Below are 22,591 nucleotides of genomic sequence, written 5' to 3'. Positions count from 1 at the left end.
GCAAGAAAGTAAACTCTCCATAAACATTTTATAAGACCCTCCATGATGTCTCAACACCATTGGTTTCCAATTTGAGGACTTATTTGTAGCAGCTCTTTAAACATGCGTCGTGTACCAATTTCCCAATCTATTCATTCACTCATAGCATTTACACCAGCATTTACCGTCTTAATCTACTTCTACACAGTACCCCTGCAAGCCCCCGCAAGGACGTGTGGTTGGGGGGTGTTTAGGTCATCACCAGTGAAAATGAATACAACTGCATGCAAAACCCACAAATTCATGCCAATCTACACCCCCATAAAGTCGTGTTTAACATTTTGGAAGAGAAATGAGCGCATGTGAAATATTTATCCTACTTCGAATGACTTGAGGGAAAAACCTCAGCGGATATGAAATTCCGAATTTTTTTAAATATTAGGTGATTGATGATGAAAAGGTGGCTCTAATAAATGAGAATATATTTCTAAAACCATGAAAATAGGTCGCGCGAAGACTAATGTTGAAATAAACAGGCTGAAAAAGAAGCTTCGGGACCTTCGAAACCTGTTACTTTAAGGTGGACTCTATTGTTCGAATGATTGGAAGAAATGAGAAACGACTGTTACGAGTTTTAACTGGTTGCCGAGGTAACAAACATGGAAATCTTTCAAAAGTAATGAGAACCAAAAACACTGAGAAAAATTAAATTGAAGCAGGGATGATGAGTGGATGGGGCACCTAATGCAACATGACGAACCTTTAAGGGGCATGACAGAAGGAAAAATAAGTAGGAAGAACGTTTTGTAGATGAAGATGGAGAAAGGAATTTCAAAGTAGATCATGTAGTGTATATCATGTAGGTTTGATGAATGTGGGGTGTTCCTCATAAGTAAATGTGATGAGTGCATCTAAAAATGGAAACTGATGAAAAAATGTAAAAGTGACGTATTAGTCAACAGTTTTTTAGTCGTCATCATCGAGGAAATCTGAAAGCTTCTAGGCATTGCGATAGATTCATAACCTAATTCTCATAGTCGCTAAAATCGCATAGACACTAACATGAAAACCTTAGCATAATTAAATGGTGTGAGATACGTCATTTAATTTTTCAAGCGAGATATTTTAAAGGGAAGAGAATTTAACTTTCGTAAATATCACATTCGAGAGTAAAAGTGATAAGATTTAACGCCCGTTCGTGAATCGGAAATCAAAAAATAATTAATAGAAACAATATCGCTCGTGTGCGGATACTTTTGCGAATGAAGCACTTGATTTTAATTGGCCAGGAGGTTACATAAATAGAGCGGGGACCGCTTGAGGTTATTTTTTCAGCATTGGTCGCCATATGGGAGGATGTATGGTTTATTTGACGGATCTACATCTACATCTACTTAATACCCCGCAAGCCGCCGCAAGGGCGTGTGGCGGGGGGTGTTAGGACACCACCCGTAATTTAGAAAAGAAAGAGAAAAAAAACCGCATACAATAACCACAAAATCATATATCCAAAAAAAAAAACTTGGCATAAATTCATGCATGAACACTTACACCCCACACACATGCAAACACTCAATCTACACCTTACATACACATGCACCTGAAAGTATACCTAACATCTCTATAGTGTTTAATTTTGTTCCGACTTGTAAATTCAACGTTTTTAATATTTCTAAAGTTACTTCGGTTTCTTACTATTATGATTTATGATTGTTCGGGGAAAGAATGAGTATTTGTACCTATCTGTCCTGGAATCTATCTCCCTTAGTTTATCTTTGTGGTCTGATCTACCTAAGTAGTGTGGGGCCATTATAATTCCTTCAGTGTCATAGTTAAACTCGTTTGTTCTGAACCTTTCTAAAAGTCTAAGCCTCGCTTGTTCTCTCCGCACTTCAAGTGGTTCCCAGCCTAAATCCCCTAAGAGACCTGTCACACTTGTGTTCTTATCATAACAATTTTTAACGAATCTAGCGGATTTTCTCTGGACTTTATCTAATTCTTTTTGCCAAATTTTCTCCCACGGATCCCAAATAATTGCGGCATATTCCAAATGAGGTCTAACTCGAGCAAAATAACACCTCTCTTTAACTTTTTCATTACATTTTGACGGATGGGATTTTCTTTTTCGTAGTTGGTACAAAAAAAATCCTTTCACTTTTTCTCTCCGGTCATTCAATTTTTTCGAATCCGTTCCTCACGAGTGAGGAAATACGTCGAGTATCTCATTTGTCCCACTCACCAACCGTCTCTTCTTCTCTCTCATCCTCCAAATACATACGACCTCCTCCCCTACAGAGTAAGGGGACCGATTTGGATCGGAGCAAACATCTTAGTCGAAGGGAAGTAAAATTGGGACATTTTTCGGAAAGAAGTGCGAGTAAGATATCAAAAGTAGGAGTACGAATATTTTTTGTTCACTCAATCCGCCCCCTCTTGTCAACACCCGGAAGCTATCGCTAGTGAGATCTTTGGAGTCCGACTCGATAAATATTATCAACCCTTCGCAAAAGAGAAAGTCACTCGAATTATTTGGGTTCAGGTTCTCTCAACACTTTCTTCCCTTTTAGATAGATTCATATTTTTTTCGACTACGGAATGACAAAACTGTAGACGAACACATACTATTATTAACCCCATTGAAAGACACATTACTTTCTTGATCCACTTTCAATTAATTAATACAAGCTTTCTAAAATAGTACTTTCGCAACGTGCATAATTTATTTTTAAAATATCCTTTCAACTTGACGCAAATTCAAGCTTCTGATTTATTTGAAAAGTTAGTTTCCTAGCTCCAATTAATTTTAATTGGTTCAAACTTTTCAGAGACCTTGTGAAGTTCCCTAGAAAGTTAATCGAAAAAACTTACACTCTTTAAACAAAAATGTGAAAACTATGACTAAATATAAATTTGCATGCGAATATTTTACGCGAATATAAAAATTTGTCGTGTGATAATTAGTCTTGAAAGTACAAATCAAAATTGGAATACTAACAAGATACAATGAAAACAGCTCTTAACCAATATATAGTACACATAACCTCTTCCCCATTATTCTCATTCACTAATAAGTATTATGCATTTGTTATTTAATTGTAATTGGTCATAGATTAATTGATCAACATTATCTTATGATTATGAAACCTAATTTAAGCGTTAATATGGAGCGTAATTATGTATGGTTCGTAAACTTTGTCATTAAGAAAAGATGATTAGCATAGATAGGAGACTTTTGAGATGATGTCAGTATGAAGAAAAAGGAGAAAGTAAAACTAAAAGAGAAGCAAAACAAACTTCAGGATAAAGGCCTGGTAGAGGCCTTTATCCTGAAGACGTCTATTGAGGAAAATTAGAAGAAAGCAGAGCAAGTGGATAGAGGAAATGCTGAGGGGAAGCCTGAAGATGGTAATAGAGGACAGGGTGCGAGGAGGGTGACATAATAATAGTGACTTTGGATGGAAATAAGGAAAGAAGACAGCATGCAAAACTGAAAAACGAGTTGTTACCCCATATATCATGGGATTAGAGGAGAAATTAAGTAACATTGGTGGGGATTACGTTCCGAGTTTCAGAGTATTCTGTAGAAAAATTTTCCATGAACAACTTAATTGGTGTATCTGGATTGCTCAAATAAATTATGTATTGACGCCATAACCTTCAATACGAATACCAGGTAAATGTTGGTCTTAAAAAAACCTCCCAATGTTTAAATGGGTGACTAATTCAATCCAATGACTATCCAACCTAATTTTTCTTCATTACGTTACGGTTAAGCACACATTTTAAGACAACGAAGTGTAACATAAAATACTTTAAACTCGAAAAGAAATACTACTTCGTTTTAATGATATGCAAGATATGTTCTCCCGTACAAGCTAATATATAGTAAATTTCTCTAATCTATTTGAAGCATTTACGTGTATATAGCCAAACTACTTCCTTCCTTAATTCAAGTCGAAAGAAAAGAATTTTTTCGTAATTTTTACCAAAAAACGCATTCTTTAAATTAAGGGAAAACTGTGTATTTAGAAGGATAAAATAAATAAAATGAAAGGGATTATCAACAGTCAAAGAAGTACTTGGCGGGCCAGGAGAGAGGATTTTTGGTGGATAATCAAAGGACGGATGAAAATGTGATGCAGGGTACTTCGAGTTACCTCTAAAGTAATGCTGGAAGCGGCAGTAGAGGGTAGAATGTTGGGTAAATGAGGTTGAGACGGAATGCTGTAATATTATAAGAAGTATGCAGAGTTGAAGAATGGTTCATTATAAAGAACAATATTACTGTGTTAATTTATTATAGTTTTATGTGGATCATATTTGTGTATTTTTGATTTTCCCTAAATCCATAAAAATATACCTTAAACCGTTTACTACTCAAAAATAGGGCACTTAGTATTATTTTCGCTATTTTCTAATACAAAATAACCCCAAATGAGAACTTAACAGAAATTTCAGTATAATAATACAGGGTGAATTCCGAAAATAATACGATTGAATTTCTCGCGCCGCTCCTATTGGTTGCAGTGGGATAAAACCACTGGGAGTGGATGAAGGGGACGCTAAGCTTTGCCGCGACACCGGTCTCAGTGCTCTCCAAGCTGTTGGATGGGTATGAAATCAGTTATTGTAAACCTCTGCGGGCCGACCGTGTCACGACAAAATTGGAGTCGACGATCGAACAACGTTACGCGATTACTATTGTTTTATTACTTAATGTTTTATGCTTGACTGAAAAATTCTATTTAGGAGACCTTCGAAATGATTCTTGAGGCTTACGGGGACTCCGTTCTGTCCTACTCACCAGTTTTGAGCTGGTTAAATGCATTTAAGGAGGGCCGGGAAGAGCTTCAAGACGAACAACTCTTTGGGCGGCCGTCAACCAGCAAAGCCGACAACAATATGGCTCGTGTTCAACAATCGTTGACCTCTGACCGTCAATTGAGTATCAAGATGGTTGCCAATGAACTGAACTCGTCGTCCACTGTCGTGTTTCGCATTGTTCCTGAATATTTAGCGGTGAGGGAAATGTGCGCCAAGCTCCTGCCCAAGGTGTTGTCAGACCAAAAGACCAACCGAGCGGAAATTGCAGGTAAGTTTTTGCAACGTATTGAAAATGAACCTGATTATTTGTTCAACGTTATCATTGGTGATGAAACCTGGCTTTTTGAATACGACCCAGAAACAAAACTCCGAGGGATACACCGACAAGTCCCCTAAGCCCTAAAAGGCAAAAGAATGGGCAAATCAAAAGTGAAAACGATGCCCATCGTCTTTTTTGACAGTAAAGGAGTGGTACATAAGGAGTTTGTTCCTCAAGGAAAGACAATTAACACTGCCTACTACTTGAATGCGCTGGAAAGACTTAGAAAAAAGGTCATCAGGACGAGAAATCCGAGGAAGATGGAACAAAATTCCGTTAAAATAATTAAGAAATAACGTGTGAGAATTCTTTATGTGTTCTCATATTGCTTGTTGCTGTCCAAGTTATATATATATATATATATATATATATATATATATATATATATATATATATATATATATATACGATATATATATATAGTATTTTTTAAAGTGTATAGATAAGGGCATTTGGTCTTGAAAAAATGTGAAGTGAATGCTACTACAAAGTACAAATGAACTTTAATGCATTGATCGGGCCATGTTGAGAAAATGGATGAGAAGAATAAGGAGCAAAGAGCAAAATCTAAGAGACTTCTTAAATTGCTCATGTGTCTGACCTACATGTAATCTAGTAGTTCAGTGTTACACGTGTGCCATGGATCGGAACTGGAGCATAACAGAAACAGAAACTTAAAAGAGCATCAAAGGCAGGCAAAGCAAATATTTATATTCCATAGCACAGAAGTGGCCCGCGCCTTAATGCACTCATTAAAAGGCATTCCTGTACAGGAGCACAAATTTCAGAGGCAGATGAAAAGCCGTTGTTGGACGTGAGGGACGAGACCTTGAAAGAAAATTTGACTCGCGAACGATGCGCAAACTTCTTGGGAGTGGTAAATAAGAAGACCCATCACGGCGCGTCGTGTGTACCCCCAAAGGGGAGGGGGTGGTACGGGGGAAGAGGGTGGTTGTTCGTCCGTCCGCCTTATACGAACTGTATCATCCCGGCGGCGCAAGGCACCGCGAACCGCGAAGGTCGGCTTTCAAAGGCGCGGTCCCCTCCCGCGGGACTCCGGTGAGAGGAATCCATGAAGAGCGGCCCTCCCAAGAGTGTGGGGAGTGGGTGAGAGGGGTCTGAGCGAAGTCGGCAGTTAGATTGGCAGTTGTTTGAGAAATGGGGCGTTCTGGGAAAGCCGACCGCGGTCGCAGAGTGAGCGGTTCTCCTTTAATCACAGTGTCCTCCGCTCCGAGATGGAATCCTCTCTCAATTCTTCACGGCGACCTCCAAGCTAAAGAAGGCGAATATCCAATTGAGGAGGAAGGATTTATTCCACCGCGTGTGGAGCGCGTGCCCGCAATTTTTTCCTCATCGCCTACACGGTTTCCGGACACGAAGAATAATCTGTCGAACCAGAGGCAATAATCCTGAGTTATAATTGTAGCAAAGTTTGACAATCAGGCGTGAAGAAAAAGTCGCCTTTTTGGAATAAATTTGCTTTTTTCAGGATTCCACATAAAATTGCTAAACTCTTCGACATCGACACAAACACCCCGCGATTCACCAAAACGTTGTGTGGCAGGGGGTGCAACCAACAGGTGGAAAGGGTGAGTGATAAGGGAGGATATGGGAGAACAAGGAAAAAGGAAAAAAATATTCGTTATAAAACTATCGAAAGACGTGAAAACCTTTATACATGCTGGGGGAACCCTTAATTCAAAACGGGTTAATTCACCTGATTAATTAGTTCACTCTCAATGTCGGTACAATCGTGGTTAACTTCGTGATCTCTCCGGGACTAAGTTCAAGTGTGTCACTTAAAAATGTTCGTAGCTGCACTGCAATCCGTATCCTCGAGTATATATAGAATAAGCGGGTCAGCCTTAAAGTAGATATCGTATTTCACGGGATGAGTCGTAGGAAAATGTAGGAGAAAAGATAGGAGAGGAATCAAGGTAGAAAAAGTGATAATTTGTTTCTTTGTCTCTTTGCCCATTGGATATAAAATGAAGTGATTGGCCAAGGTGTGAACGTAAGTTTTCTGTCAGAAAGAAAAATCTGTCGCTGACGCCGAGGGAGGAGTATGTTCAGAAATTTTAAAAATCCAAGGACGTCGTCATTTATAGTTCATTTTATGTAATATTTATATGAAAGGCAGGCATTGGGTACTAATTGACGACTTTTATATTCAACGTATCATGGAAACTTCCAATTGTTTGCCCTAAAGTATTGTCTCTTTTAGAGCTTCGTGATTTCTACCTGGCTTCGTACTGTTTAGGAATACTATTTCCTTCCTTCTCCCATTCCGCTTATTATTTCTCCACTTTGACTTGGATTGATATGGATAGGGATGTTGATCCCTATCCATATCAATATTCTCTCCATCCACTTTTAACTCCGTTTTTCGGATTTCACCTTGCAACTTCCTCTTTTTTGCTTATCAGAGTTAAACGTTTCTTTTCCTCTTTCTCCAAATTAATTTCTACGTTCTTCTAAATACTCAAATCTCAGAATCCTCCTATCATCTCTCATCCTTTTGCCTCAAAGAACAGGTTTCAGATCCATGCAGCGCTACCAACACATATTTCGGTTTTTACTAATATTTTCTTAACACCTGCACTGAACGATAATCTTCTCAATTCTCTTCTACTTAAAGTTGTCACTGTCACAAAAGCCAACACAACGCTTCTCCTAATGCCAACAACTAATATGTTACTACTATTTTCCTCGAAGTAACGTGAACTTCTCCACATTCTCTGGTTTATTCCCTCCTGCTTTAGTTCTTAACATAGCTTTATTACTTCTCGAAAATCCCATTACTTTCGTTTTGTAAATGGTTTATGTCAGCCAATTTGGATGGGAAAAATGGACACTTATGGAGGGCTCCGACATAGAATGCGTATTCAACTGATCTCTCAGTGCATTTCCTACCTAATCGCCAACTTTCTTCCCTTCATACGTCATTCGTTCTACCTTTACAAACTCCATCTTCTCGGAGAAGGGTGGATTTTGAGCCGACAATGTTTTAAGTGACTGAGTTGACAGTGGGGTGTCATCTTAGCTTGGAATCGTAGCGGCTCCTCATCCAACTACGAGTTCAAGGATATGTATCACTATCCAATGGTAACCCTTACGGAAATTCTTCGGAAGAAAGAGAAAGAGGACTCCTGGAAGCAAACCTCGACATATCCATCCTTTTTTTTTATTTATCTGGAGCTCGGATTTCATATATTTCATTAAAATTAAATTTAAGTCGTGTGCAACACAGATGTTTTGTAATAACAGTAAGAGAGACATGGCATAAATTACGAAAAATATGGAACCGAGTCAAGCATTTCAGAATAGGACAGATATTTGGGTTTTACGCTGAAATTTTTGAACCTTTAATATGGTCTAAATATCAGAAGAATACGGATCAGTCATGAATAAAGTTAGGTTCCATCAGACAATGAATTGAAAGATGTAATGAAAAGCAAAAATAGGGGTATTAACTTGCTTTATTTAGACCACATTTGGATTTTTCATTAAGTGTTTCGTATCTACGGGAGAAACCTTTAATCGAGAGATTGGAAAATGCGGCAATCAGTATATTTGTTAATTGTTTGCTATGAGGTGAGAGTTAGTAGAATGGAGGGTGTTTTATTTAAGGAATTAGGTTTGGAGTCCATTGATGACTAATACAGTGGGAAAAACTTAGATTATAGAACTTTGATTAAAATTAAACAGTATTAGATACATTGTAAGGTAAACCGTATGAGTTTTATAGCGATATGAAGGGAATCATTATGTTGCCAATCTATATTGAGATTCAATCATATGGATAAAATTAAGTGAGATAGATACCGTCATAGACAGATTCAAGTAATATCCCTTCTCCCGTGCGATTGATTTTTTTTGTGTATAATTAATTTATATTCGAATGTATTTTCGAATTGATCCGTGTGCATATGTGGCTGGTGCCCTTTCAACCCCCTTGGCGTTACGTTTTTCTGGACATTGTGCAGATGTGGATGACGTAAAATCCTACATTTGTAGAGCAGACTCTGTGTTCTTTCAACCCGGAAATGACTGACTTTAAAAAAAATTCTACTAGATAATTCACAACTAATTTTACGTTAGTAATTGAGAGACATAGGTAGTGCCGATGACGTTTCACGACGAGACACGGAAATATTCGAGAAATTCACCTCATAGATACATACGAGTACGTATTACAGCAGAGAACGTGGAGCTAGGGATCATGGTAATAACGTTTAAACTCTTGAGCAATGATATTAGTTAAATTCCCTTTTCATATTTTATATTAAAGTCAAATAGTAATGACCGTCATAGATAATTCCGAAAAAAAATCTCTCTTGATTAATTTTTGCATTCATCACAAGTTGCGTCTTGCCTCTTGGGATATTTTGTGACAGTGCTAGTAATAATTTGTTGCTTTCAACGCCAGTATGCACTTCAATATATGATACCCTTGAAACACGTTATATATATATATATATATATATATATATATATATATATATATATATATAGTATATAGAATATATGTTATATAGAATACCACTCGGGAAATAACCGCGTTGCGGCAACCGTCATTATACATAAATAAATTCATTGAAGGGACATAAATACAGAATCCGTTTTCAGAGCTGAAGAAAGGTTCGAAATTAAGTAAAAGAGATTAATTAGGCATGCAACTAATCTAAAATCTTAAAAATCAACGTCGTCTCCAGGAATATCGTAGATTTTTCAATCTCTAAAAATTTATTTCTACATTTAAGCATATTTGATTTCTTTATGTAATATTTTAAAAAATTTTGAAGACATGCAAATAAAAGACCGCTCGAATGCAGTAAGGTAGGTTACAATTAGTTTTACATTTCATCCTCGCTTATTATATGCGCTATCGAAAATAGTCAGGATATTACAACTCGTGACGTCGAAAGAATTTAAATACGTTTAACATATACATATGTTCTAATGGGTGCAAACTTATATTTATGAAAAGCGAGTATGAACTTGTTTATCTTAGGTCTCAAATTGTCCTTTCTCATTGATTTAAATGAAGCTTTATTTATTTTTGTATTAAATTCCTCAAATTGAAATCACGCGACTTTAATTTGACTGAAAAAATTAATAATACTTTTGTGAAATTTAATTCCAGATTATCCCGAGTTATGTGGAATTTGATGAAAATTTTATCAATTCGCCAAATGTCACAAAGCCATTGACAATCGTCACATAAAAGATTTTTTCTATAAAAAGTGTAAGTTAATAAATTCCATTGGTAGGGAATCACATTAAAGAAAATATCATTGTTATGATGGATTTTATTAATTAAATCACACGCCATTTATGTTTAACCAAGCATTTACGTTCATTTACTGAAGCGAAAGATTTAACTCTATCGAGATTCCCTCACGAAAATATCTCCTGTGTTCACCGAACGCCGAAATTGACAAAATGGATGCCATAAAGGCAATGTATATGAAGGTCATAGGATGATGGTTGGCTAGAATTAAAAAAAAGTTAGGCCTCGTAATTTCCCCCGGGATTTTTAGATGCGTGGCGGAGGAAGAAGAGGCGTCCTCCCGTTGTGGTTTCTTCCGTTTTCCTCTCTCGTGCATCCTGTTCCTGACTCTTTTCTTCTCGTGGGGGAGGTGGGGGGGGAAGGGAAGGAGGAAGTGTGGCTAGGTTGCTGCTGCATGGAAACAGGGCGGTGCAGCCTGGGGAGCGGTCGGAAGACCTTGTAACAGTTGTGCCCCATGCCAAATCGAAAAATGGTAAACATTTCCGCGCGAAGGGGCAGGGGATCCGATCTCGTTTCCCGCGCTCCGAGGGAAACCATATTCACTCGAAACAGAGATAGTGTTCACCTCTGTTGTGAATTAAAAAGTATATATACACACATATACGTATGTGTACATATATATGTATATATATATATATATATATGTGTATGTGTGTTTGTGTGTGTGTGTATATATATATGTATATATATATATATATATATATATATATATATATATATATATATATATATATATATATATATATATATATATATATATATATATATATATGTGTGTGTGTGTGTGTGTGTGTGTGTGTGTGTATATATATATATTAAACACAGCAATCAACCCGAAGGTCGGTTTGGTAGGTGATGACAGAGTTCACCCAGTACTAAGCCCGACGGCGTGTGAAATTCACACATCAGGGTAGGGGGGCCAGTTCCTTTCCCTGTGCCGGTTATGGTTTCCCAGGTAGACCTGGTACCCGAAAAATCACACAGCTTGGGTGGAGATGCAGGTGTACAAATATATATATATATATATATATATATATATATATATATATATATATATATATGTATGTATGTATGTATGTATGTATATATATATATATATATGTTTGTGTGTGTGTGTGTGCGTGAAGTAGGGTGAAAAGTGTCACATCTAGAACAGGTTACCTCGTGTTTGAAGCGGAGGGAAGACGTAAATGAAAGCATCGTGGAGTACACTGATGAGGTCGCTCACGCTGTGTGTTGCCGACTGCTTAATATTTCCGTCCGAGTTTCGGTGAATGATGGGATATTGCGGACGAGTGTTTCCTTTTTTAAGAAGAGTATACGAACTAACCAAAAAAAAATGTCACCCCGCTCTTAAAATAGCACTTTTACTTGGACGTCGTGTTGCAACACACTCGCGGACAAACATAAATCTCTCGCTGAATTTCACATGGAGGAAAATAATTTAATATGAAAATTATTGAGATAGTTAATCAAAAATAAATTAATAAATTGTATTCTTCATGAAAATTTCTTGCAATCAAATTATTCGGTTAGAATTATTAAAGGTTTGACGAGAGCTAAAGAAAATGGTTAAATGTTTTATTTAACGAGAAAGGAATTATTTTGGCTATATTTTCACAATCACTACATTCAGAGTGGTAATTATATACATACCAATTTGTAAACTCTTAGATTTAGATTATAAGTCAACGTATATCAGTTGTATCGGACACATTTCCCATTGTTTCTTGGAAAATCATAATAGTACACAATATAATAAAAAGGGAATTTGGCGATGAAAAAGTAATTATAATTTAATAAAAGTTTTGCCCATCTATTTCAATATATTTTTTACTGCTTAAACTGAATCATACAAAGGGTGAAATTGTTGAAGACAACTTGCTATGTTGAATGGAATGAAGGGAGGAAGGAAGTATACGGAATCGAATAACAGGTAACGTTGTTTGAGGCATCAGGCTATGTCTTTTTTATTGACATAATACCCTGCAAGCCACCGCTAAGCCATGTGGCAGGGGGTGATTACATACTTGACTACTTCAGCCCAAAGTACTTTTCATGTGTTGGGCTAAGAAATGTAGGCGTGTTCAATCTATGGCAACCCAAAACGTATCTTAAACGGTAGGCTGCCAAATGGAATTAGATAGATAGTTTCTGGAGTCACTTTCCCTTTACTTGTTCCTGTTTATAGTATCTCCTATCAGTGTATTATTTCGGGGAATATATTAGTATATTGCTCCTTCCAATTTAGTATTATTCACGGGTGTTTTCAATTTTTCTAAAAAAATAAGTCGTGCATTTTATCTTCATGCTTGCAATATCAATGTTACCTACCCAAGCCCTACAAATCTTAAATATTGAGTCATAAATTGGATTCCAAAAATTCCGTCGTTTTGATCCACAGTCTCGTCCCCACAGTTTTTTTCTCTCTCCTACTGAGTTTTCAGTCTGTCTTTCATAGACCGTCCATTCTTTTCCAATTCCCATCGTATGACTCCAAAAATTCTCAGTATATACGCACTTCTTGAGTGATAGTTTATATCTAAATTGGTTCTTTACCTAATCTGACAAGTGAATGTTGGCATTACATAACTTATATAGTAAATACACACATCGCCTGATTCATCAAAAAATTGACAGAATAAATAATGGCTCGTATATTCCTTTTTATAAGTACAATATCCTAATGGAATTAAAACAAAGTATAATTATAATTATTTTTATAATTATTTCCTGCTGATTGCCATCTGCTCTATTGACTGTCGGATATAACAACAAATCATGAATGCTAAAGAACTAATTAATTATTTTAACACTAAGAATGACAGTAAGCAGGCGTTTCAATATTAAAATCGAAGAAAATTTAATATATATTAACGTACCAAAATAATTTAGCACATTGAGTTCAGCATGAAAAGTATACCTAGAGTTGAAGTATCTGTTGGAAACAATCGTAGAGAAAAACATTTATGTAGCTCGCAGTTTCAGGCTTGACTTTGTGGAACTTATCCATTACGAAGAGATTAAAAAAACAGCTATAAGAATTCCATTTAATTTAAGTGGAATTGACATAGCTGTATTTTTCTTTCCGAAAAACAATTATACTAAATGGTAGGTGCTTTAAATGAAACTGCTTTTTGTAACACTCAGGAAAATTCATTTTTCATTACGTTTGAATCTCTTAATTGATAATGAAAAACTTTTTCTACTACGAACTCATGTTTACAATGCTAATATTTTCACTAGATTAATTGGAATTACATAAATTCACCGATTTCGTTTGTCTTTGATACCATTCAATAACAATATTTTGATTACCCTTGCTTTTTGTCACAAAATTACTTTGAGATTACGATACCTGAAAAGCCCTATATCTATAAAATCAAGCTACATCTAAGTAAGCTCCCTTCCATATTCAAAACAGTCCTCATATTTGCCCATCCCAAAGGCGATCTGATATTATTCTATTGACTCCAAATTAAAATGTAACGCTACGAACAAATCAGCATATTCTACTAATGTTAGAGCAGCGTAGATTGCAGCTAGTTTTGCAAAGAGTTGTTATGAAAAACTGAGTATCGTATCAAGGTTATTAGAGGAACTAGGTTGGGAACCACTCGCAGAGAGACGGCTAAATTACAGCTCAAATCTCTTGAATGAATTGAAACGTATTCTTTTTTAGGCAATGATTTTGAAAATGCACTATTTCTCCATCATAGTGCGTTAGGATGGATCATGTATATAAGATAGTGATCAAGTGTGGAACCGAACCATTTAAGATGTAATTTTTCTCACCAAAAATAATCGATTAGGGTAAAGACTCGAAGCGACCGAGCCAAAGGGATTACATTTAGTCTTTTTTCATTCTAAATAGGGTATTACTTTGTCAATATTTCATCTAATCTTATTTTATTGTCATCCTTGTTAACAGCAGCTCAACTCTCAAGAATAGAGCCGTATTTCACTCTTAGATATCGTGGCACATGTACCTACTGTCTTCATTTTCTAAAAAAATAGAAAAAATCCCAAATTTATATTGCAACTAATAATTAAGAAAAACTTGGATTTACGATTTTGAATACCTGGTGTTTAATCACCCCTTGCCATACACCCTAGATGTTGCATCGAGGCTACATATATGGAGGATACATATAAAGAGAAAAAAAAGTAAAATTGTAAATTCCAGGCTAACGACTTCTCGTACGATTAGGAACTTATGAATGTAACCTAAACCCACTGAATAGCTCGTAGATATTTCCCTATCTTTTTAGTCCCTTCATTGGTTACAAACTGGGATATTGAATTAATCAGCAATCTGTTACAGTGAACCCAAATACTCAGTATTTGAAAATCGTTTCGTAAAGTCGAAAATGGAAAAGAAAAATAACGCGCTCGCCTTGTGCAGGAGAAGAGGCGGTGCCCTTCGAGTCAGTTAGCGGGGAAGGCGAGAAAAGAAGTGTGGCGCCAATCACGAAAGGCACATGGGCCACGTGACGGCTGGTACTGCGGTAGACAACGTGACACCTTCCAGTCTGAAGCGCAAAAGAGGGGGGAAGAGCATTTTACACATGAGGGAACCCTGATTATGATGTACAGTTAATAAAGGTTGCAGAGGGTTCTGCCAAGGTGATACATGTGAGAGTATACTTTTTTTACCCGACAGATCTTTCGAGGAACATGGTAAAAAAGGGAGTAATGGTAGGTGGACAGAAAAATGAAATTGTAGAAATAGCAGGAAAAATTAAAAAAACGAAGCATTAAATTAGGTATTACAGATTGTTCAATTGCATAATTCTATTTACTTCCTCCCAGATATATATTTATGATAATCTTAACTTACCAATGCTCCGGTGCAATGATAACAAACCTAATGAGAGAGATCATAGACTAATTCTCCCTTCGACTGTAGGTAGATATACATTTAGGAAATATTATCTGAAATTTATGAAATATTAATGGCACTGAATCGCATCCACGGGAATTTATGACAGGGACAAAGGATGAAGTAAGGATTTTAAGAAAAGACTCGTCATAACTTTGGCATGGATCATAGTTATGAACGGCTCAGAAAAGTGGTCATTTAAGCAGGCGTAGATAAGAGGCTTTTGAAATGTTGATGTGGAGAATAATGGAAAAGACTAAGGGGGCAGAAAATAAAACAAATGAGGAGGTACTTGGTATGGTGAGCGAAGAGAGGGGTTTGTTGGGAGAAATCCTGTGGAGGCAGGAAAAATGGATGAAGGGGGTATTGACCGGCAGCGGGATGTTGAAGACTGTAATAGAAGGCAAACAAGGAAAGGGAAGGAACAGGATAGGGATGTTGGACGGGATGAGGGAGGAAGAAAGTATTCAGTGATGAAGAGGGACCTGATGTAGAGTAGGATACTGGATTTTGTGTTTTGTTAGGAGTCACAAAATATTTATTTAGTAGCTGTGTCCATCCAAAAACCTACCTTAACCGGTAGATCACTTATAAAAAAATCATATCTAGGGTGACTTTGGATAAATGAGGCTTTGGCATACCTGCGGATGGGCATGAGTTGATGGAATTATCCGTAAATGAAAATGTAAAGAATTTATTGATGAAAACTTTATCATGGTTCGGAAACTTCGACTGTTGAGGCAAGAGGTTAAGCGTTGACTCGAAGCTTTCGGGTTGCAAATGCGTGAAGCAGAATGGAAAAAAAGTGAAATGGACCGAAAGTAGAACAAACTAAGAAGTTCTACGCGTGGTTGGGAGGGAGAGAAAGTTTTTGGGAGAAATGAGACGGAAGCAAGAAAAATGGGTGCAGGATTTGTTGTGACGGAATGGACGGTTGAAGATTATGGTAAAGAGCAGGATGCATGGGTAGACGAGGTAGAGGCAGGAAAAGAATGGGAATTTTGGACGGGATGAAAGGAGAATCTAGGGGAAAATTGGTACCATCCGTTCATTATTTCTCTTTTTAACATACCATCACTAATCAGAATAATCTGCATCCACTATTCCTGTGTTCTTTGAATTTCTTCCAACAACCCTCTCTCCTTCCCACCATGCCCTGTACCTGAAGATAAATGAAAACCAACGTAGGTTGGTTTTCATTTATCTTCGCTTCAACTTCTCCATGAGTCTCCACACCCACATTTCCAAACCCTTCCATCTATGCATCGTCTTTTTTTCAACGACCAAATATCCGAGCCGTGCAAGATTAGATGACATAAATAGTTTTAGTATTGGCATACTGCAAAGATAGGAAAAAAGGGACAAACTATAAATAAATAATAAAATAAAAATTCTAGTTGAAGATATTAGAGCAACTGATGGAGGGGACTGTGTCTAGCCAAACATAAATGTGAGTAGTTGACCAATCATGATGTTGATGATGATGGTGGCATCAATAGTCAAAGAAGCAGATTTTAACAGATGTTCAATTTGTTAACATCTGTTTATTCTATACAGGGTTCGTCCGGAAAATAAGTGTACTGACTCCTAGGCTGGGCGCGCCTGGAGCGGCTGATACTGATTTTTTCCCGCCGCTCCAGGCGCGCCCAGCACCGCTCTGACGGGCTGCGATTGGAGGGGGGTATGTTGGCAAGCGACGCTGAAAAAGGCAGTCGGCTCTGAGCTGTGGTGTAGTGAGGAGCTCTGTTAACGCGAACCTCCACGCTCGACCCACGTCACGGAACGCGATGCCGAAGTTTTTGGAGCAGGGTTATTCCATCAAATTTGCGGTAAAGCTTGGGAAATCGTCTACCGAAACTGTCGGTATTGATTAACCAGGCTTACGGGGAGTCAGCCATGTCCAGAAACATGATCTTTCGGTGGCACAAGATGTTCGTGGAAGGCAGAGAAGAGGTCGACGACGAGTCTTCGAGAGGTTCCCGATGATGCCTTCGCGGGAGCGTTCCAGGAATGGGAACGCCGCTGGAACAAGTGTATCGACTCACAAGGGTCCTATTTTGAGGAATATTAGCTTAAGATATGTAAAAGTGTAATACTTTTTTTCCTGAGCTCAGTACACTTATTTTCCGGACGAACCCTGTAATATAACAATTAAACTCTAATAAATTGAGATGTGAAATATTAAAGCGATTAAAAATTATATTTATGGATTTTGAATGTGACCCCGAGGATTGAAATCTCGTCAATCAGAGATGATAGATTTTCCTATTGCTCCTCCAGTCAGCTGTAGATGGAAAATCAGTAAAGTAGAGAGCTTAAATAAACATGATAAACTGGGTGTAATTGATGAAATAGAGATTGAAACCATTTCAAAAACCTTAAATTTGTCTGAAAATGAAATTTCCCGGTCAATACGAATGATTTTTACACGTTCAAGTTGTTTCATTGTAATGCATATTAGCGGCTGAATCTGTTCAAATTTGTATTGCCGCTTAAACAACCGCAGTTCTTTGAACTTCAGTTTCATTCAACCAGGAAGTTCAAGGGAGCGGAAATAATGAAGATATATATATTCTGCACAGCTGCAACAGATATTCACTCCACCTTTGCCTGCCATTGCACATATCTAGGAAACAGTTTGTGCCATCGGGATTTTAACGGAAGGCTTTTTCTCTCTGTCTCACTCACTCAAGTATGGTAAGTGGGAAAGAAAGACAACGAGGAAGCGAAGCAAAACAGCCGGAATCCGGAAAAAGAAGCGACACAACAGGAAAAAAAGTCATCTTCCCCCCCTCCCGCCCCGTGTTTTAAGTGCGGGCGCGCCACCTCGTCGTCAATTTCCGGCTTTTGCCACTTTCGCATCGCAGTCGTCTCTTGTTTTGTGCGCCTTGGCACCAACCACGCGGAAAAGACGGTCGCATCGCGATCATCGTCTCCCAATCGCTCTCCGAATGGGTTCGAAGAGGGAAGGTGGCCAAAAATTCCATCTGCAGGCCCTGTTCAGGGGCGGTTAGTTTGAGGGACGACTCGGCGTCAGAAGAAGTGATAAGGAAACAAAAGATCAACCTTATTGTGAAAAAAATGAGGCCAAGAAAAGTACTCTTTATCAATATTTTTTCGACCAATCAAGCCTTCTTATCCCTTTTCTCCTAAAATCCCTCTCCCAATCAGTCAATCTCTCTAAAGAGAAAGAGTCTAGTTCTCGTATTTTGGTCCAACTGCTTGGTGAAGGCCGCGAATTAAAACGTTAAGGAATTAAGGTATTAGAGAAACTCCAACGGTAAACCTGTAAAAATTGTGTGAATCACTTTGTGAACAAGTATAAAAAATATCTAAGAAAATAATAATGGAAATTAAGATTTGAAATAGAATTGCAAAATAGTCAATATCAAAATATCCCGGAAAAAAACTAAGTTCTAGGTATGGTAAGGGAGGGGATCGAGATGGTGCGGAGGGTAACATACTGGCTTCCCACCCAGAGGGCCCGGCGGTGTTGAATATTTTTCAGAGGTATCTTAAGCTGCGGACGTTAGGGAGGGTACTATCCTGACTGGAATCCTTCACAAGGCTATGAGACCCTGTTAAAAAATTCCAGATGGAGATGGAATCCTCCACGAGGCGGTAGAGTAGACCCCGTTAAAGATTCCAGGATATTCTCAAGCACACACTTTGTGACTGGTACAGACCAATCGCACACACAAGCACGCCAGAAACACACACTCAAACACTCAAAATGACCCAACTTCTGGGAGAATCTGGACACAGGTAAAGAGCGCAACCGAGGATATGCGTCGAACACGCGTGTTTCGGCCAAAAAGTGGCCCTCTTCAGCGAACCGAAGGGAAAACACCTCCAACACAAGGTTGAAAGTAATATTTGATGGAGTTAGTCGGAGGTAAGCATTATGCAGAGTTAGAGAAGATATTTAGTAAAATACGTAAAGTATAGGATATAAATATTTTATATCGTGTTAGTTAAAACTTAGAGGAGCACAGTAGTATGCAGCCCCGGGGTTCATCAACAATTACCCTAAGACGTTAGGTTAAATGTAAGAAAAAACACAATATTTTTTTTACCGGGATTTAAACTCTATGACGATTTATTTCCAATCCTGTTTGCATATTAAAAATGCAATATAATTAAAGGCACTGCATCGAACATTGAAAAAGTGTTTCCTTTACCAAAGATAGTAAGATAATGCGCGAGGAAAAAATGTGAGGCATTAATGCATTCATTGTAATGACGTCAAAATAAATTACTAAGAAGAAATAAATTGAGTGGGTATGTTTGATACATGGTAGATTTGCCGAGAAAGACTTTGCGTTGGTATTTGATTTCTATTTTATAATATAGACATATATTCAAGAGTACTCACTTATTAGATTGATAGCCCGAAATTCCATGGTTCAATTCCCTTCAGTGTTAAATTTTCCTAAACTGAAAAAGTGCGTAGTCATACATTTTTGGAAAAAGAGCAAGTGCCACCCGAACGCCTAATACATTGGGAACACCGAAATGTAATGTGTAGACGTGATTAAATACCTAGGAGTTACCCTCACTCGCGATCTCTCCTGGGTGAAACACATGCTATAGGGAATAAGTGGACAAGCTAACTAACAATTCGGATTTATTATAAGAGCACTTAGTAAACGTGATGAAAAGATCAAATGGTAATGTTATCTGTCGTTGGTTAGGCCTCATTTAGAATACGCTGGAAGTAATATATGGAATCCTCACGAAATTGGATTGATTGCCGAATTGGATCGCGTGCAGCTTAGAGGATCTAGATTTGTAAAACATTGTTAAGATAAACTCAGTAGCGTATCCAAAATATTAGAGCAGCTAGGCTGGGAATCACTCACGGAGCAAGGGGTTAAATTACAGATTGAAGCTCTTGCATAAATTGAAAGGAGGTCTCTTTCGCATTGATACTGAAAATATATTATTACTCCCATCGTACTACGGTAGGAGACATCATGCTAGTAAAATTAACTTTATTTTGACACGTTCTAGGTTTTGTGTCATTGTTACTTTAACATATTCCTTTGGGTATGGTCTACAGACTTATTTATTACAACAGCATCCTTTGCTAAACCATCTTAATTTCTCACACTCGATCGATGTAAATTTAACGGTAACATATGTAATTCAAAATTAAAAAGAAATGATAAAATAAGAAAAAATAAAATTGTTAGTACCTACGTGCTATTAATACGGGATAGAGCAAACCTTATTTTTGGAAAATGCTATGCTAAACACACATTTTACCTTTACACCTGGACAGCTAATGAGGAATATTCAAATTCAAAACCAGATGTGGGCAAATGTTTGTTTTCACGGGGAATCTTTCACCCAAGCACATTAACACTTGTACTTACCATTGAATGCGGAAAATACACTTACCCTACTGTAAACTCTGCTCTATCATCAAGAATTTTTACTACTGGTTTGGAATTAGAACTTTAAAGGTGAAAAACCTTAATTAATGGGAATTTAAACTGAACAGAAAATAACGCAGGGATCAACGGACAGCATCGACGCATAGTTTACCTTCTTCGCTATTGTCAGTGTCGTCTTGGTGCTCAATCTATTGTGATACGTATGCACATAAATCAGTGGATATTCATGTATAATATTATTCCGATTTTTTAATGCATATAAAAGCGAAGAGATGATAGTAAAGGAGTTAATCTTCGCTGTGGATGAACGTTTGATGCCTTCGACACATGACGCCATCCTGGAGTCGGGCCAGATTGGCACACGGGTTGGAGGAGGCGGGGGATGCTGGTGGGAATGGAGGGGAGGAAGGAAGGGTAAGGCCGCAGCAGGCAGGGGGAGAGTCCAAGAGGAAGGAGGGGGAGGAGGATGAGACGGCCGGGAATGAAGTCGGCGGGGCGGGCGGGACGATACAAACAAAAGGATCTCTCGTGGCGTTGAGTAGTTTGGAGGGGGAATGGCGGCAGACTGGGTGGGTGCGACCGCACTGGGCGAACTCTTCGCCACCGCTACGTCGGGTGCAGCGGCGGGCGGGGCTCACGACCGTCAACATCTCTTTTCGGGGTTCTACCCTTTTATCATTGTTGTACTATATAATATCGAAATATTTGCATGATGACGAATACTATTAGTAATGCACATATGTGTGTAAATATATAGATATACCGATGTATATGCACGCATATGTACATGTATTTATACACACCGACACACACATATATACATATATATATATATATATATATATATATATATATATATATATATATATATATATATATATATATAAACCATAAACACACTAATCAACCCGAAGGTCGGTTTGGCAGGTTGTGGTAGAGTTTACCCAGTACTAAGCCCGACGGAGTGTGAAATTCACACATCAGGGTAGGGGGGCCAGTTCCTTTCCCTGTGCCGGTTATGGTTTCCCAGGAAGATCTGGTACCCGAAAAATCCACATAACTTGGGTGGAGCTGCAGGTGCCCATGGTACCTTGCCCGGGAATCGAAACTGGGACCCTCCGGTCAGCAGTCCAACGCTCCGTGGACTACGTGGACTACCGCGACCCATGTGTGTGTGTGTGTGTGTATATATATATATACATATATATATATATATATATATATACATTCAAACACGAAATCCCGCCAAACGGCGAATAAATACTCATATATACAGAAACAGATATAAGGAAAAGGGATAGGAACACATATAAAGGACGAACACAATAGAGGTGGGGAAGGCGGAATCGCTCTTGGCTGAAAGAATCGGGGCGCTTGGCGACATATTAGACCCACGGATCTCAGGGTAAATTGACTATCCTCGATAGCTCAAGTGGTTAAGAGCATCCGCCCGGCAAGTGGAAAGATCCGGTGTTCGAGTCCCGGTTGAGGAAATATTTTTACTCTTGTGATCCGTTCGATTCCGCCTTCCCCACCTCTATTGTGTTCGTCCTTTATATGTGTTCCTATCCCTTTTCCTTATATCTGTTTCTGTATATATGAGTATATATATATATATATATATATATATATATATATATATATATATATATATATATGTGTGTGTGTGTGTGTGTGTGTGTGAATGGGATGAGAATAATGGTGTGCGCAACGCTGTAAAGTTATTTGTGAATTCAAAATGACTTCCCACAATTTCGTAAGGATCAATTTCATTTCCCTAATATTTGGTTAAAACCGATACGTTAGCCCATGGATAATTCTAGTGATGAACGGCACATAACGTAACTGTTTCCGGAGTGTCTTTTAATAATATAATCAGTACATACTGTATCATT

This window comes from Hetaerina americana, unplaced genomic scaffold (genome assembly GCF_022747635.1).
Source record: "Hetaerina americana unplaced genomic scaffold, ioHetAmer1.1.p SCAF_44, whole genome shotgun sequence".
Classification (NCBI taxonomy): Eukaryota; Metazoa; Arthropoda; class Insecta; order Odonata; family Calopterygidae; genus Hetaerina; species Hetaerina americana.
This window is presented reverse-complemented; position numbering follows the sequence as displayed.